We start from the raw sequence: 2270 nt of genomic DNA, 5'->3' as shown, positions 1-2270 counted from the left end.
AGTTGCAATATAGCATTCTTGTAGATTTGTTAGGTGAAATATATGGGTATTATATTTATATGTGTATTACAGTCGTTGGAGATTAATTTGTAAGCATACTTTCACAGCACAGACATTTTTCTTTTCCACCAACAAAGTGCATGAAAATTCTTCTAACTTTCTTAAACAAAATCAATATACTGTTAAATAGTGACAAGTCCATTCAAGCAGGAAAGAAATGTGCAGTAAAGGCAGAAAGAACAAAATTAGTAGTGAACTGGTACCTTCTTGTTTTCCTGTGTTCGACTTCTTAAGAAATACTGCATGATTTAAATATTACAAGGAGGGTTTGCTCATTTCAGACAGCTGTAAGGAAGAAGCCTAACTGAGGCTATCTGTAACTTTAAAAAGATACATCTGTACTGGCATACTTTTTGCTTTATTTAGCATAGTTGTTATAAATCTTTGGTAGTTCTTTTTCCTTGCTCTTTCACAGTATGATCTAACTTTGATATAAACCATGATTTTGTGGTATGTTGAAGCTACTTTTGTTAGTTTGCCAGCGGAAGGCAACAGCGTGATTTGGCAGATCTGAGTAATGAAAGATTTCTCATACGGTGGCTCCTGCATTATCCATCTGATGTGCATCTTCTCCCCTGTAATCGCTGCTTCCTGGAAAACGTCTTTGGAGCCTTCAGGGCTGTACTTTCATGCAGAACCAGCCGACGAGTCCTGAAACCAGGCTTCAAGTATCTTGTTTCCTTCCCTCCAATCTCCATGTCAGCACACACCCTAATCCTGGATATTATACTGAATATAGAGAGCTTTTCAAAATTCTTCTGCTTCAAGGAGCTGTTTTGAATAAGAATGCAACCAGTAAAATTGACTTGTTTGTTGATGATGCTTGTTTCCAGTCTAAGATGGCTAAATTACAGCTTTTGGAATTCTACAAGCATTCCAGCACGGGGTTGAGTGGTTTCTGTGGATTTTCTTCAGAAAAAAAGACACTTCTGTGGCTTTCATTCAACCAAAATCTTAGCACAGTGCATAAACAAAGCAGAATACATTTTATTTTGCGAGGTATGGTAGGAACAGGTATGTTACCAGGTATTGCAATTCAGTTAACCAGCACTAGCATGTTAATCTGTTGCTTCTGGGATTTGTGATCAGGTTTCCATACTCACAGCATTGTAAGTGCAAAGAGGTGTTAATAGAGAAGTCAGACTTCTGAGAGACTTCTCTATTAACTGGCTTCTGTTAATAGAGCAGTCAGATGCAAGTGAGTTAATACGAGTTTTGGCAAGTTAGAATTCATGCTGTGTTGGTATATGTTTTGCTTGGTTTGAGGGGGATACAATAAAAAAAATTCTGAAGCATTATAGAAGTTTAGGATGAAACATTTAGCAAAAACAACTTGTAATTATTGAACCAAACGCTATGAATCCAGGTTTACTCAATTTCTTTGCCGTATTATCCAATGACAGAATAAAATGCTAATTTTCTGTGTGACTGCACAATGTCATGCTAATTGAAATGCAGTTTTTCTTGCGATAGAAGAAGCATGTAGGAAGGTGAGAAATTCTGCAGAAAGTGCAGCTTTCTACTAGACCCAAGTTTGAAGAGTCAAAACCTGGAATGTTATGAGTAGGAGTCCTCCACCATAGCACTGACCATGTGTTTGAATCCATGTTTTTATACTTTCCAGATAGTCTGCAATGGCTTTGTTATGCAGTCAACATGTTTTGCTGGGCAACACCAGAACTTCGACCACTGTAGCTGAATTAGCTGGTGCTAGAGGCAGCCCTGTAGCGCCCTGTTCACAGCAGCACTCACACGTGGGCCGTTTGGGCCCCCCTACCTCTCTGGCAAGTTTTTCTTATTCGTGTTACAGTTTTTCCTTAAATGCTTGCCTGGATTTAAAAGATGTGCTCACAGTAGCCGTTTCATGTGCTGCCTCTCTTAGCAGAGAGGAGCTTATTCTGGGAATTCGCTGTTAGGTGGTCTGTTCACTACTGAATGCCAAAAAGGAGCTTCCCTTGCTTTTGTTGGCCATCTTCCGTTAACCAGCCGTCTGGCTGCTGGAAAGGAATAAACCTGCATCGGGTCCGGCTGAGATGGGTTAATTTTCCCCACAGAAGCGCTCACAGCACTGTGCTTTGTACGGGCAGCTAGAAAGGTGTTGATAACACACCGGTGCTTTGGCTACTGCTGAGCAGCGCTCGCACTGCATCAAGGCTGTCTCTCCAGCTTCCCCCCCGACCAGCAGGCTGGGGGTGGGCAAGATCTTGGGA

This window comes from Phaethon lepturus, unplaced genomic scaffold (genome assembly GCF_000687285.1).
Source record: "Phaethon lepturus isolate BGI_N335 unplaced genomic scaffold, ASM68728v1 scaffold12397, whole genome shotgun sequence".
Classification (NCBI taxonomy): Eukaryota; Metazoa; Chordata; class Aves; order Phaethontiformes; family Phaethontidae; genus Phaethon; species Phaethon lepturus.
The sequence above is the reverse complement of the archived record's forward strand: the minus strand, read 5'-3'. Positions refer to the sequence as shown.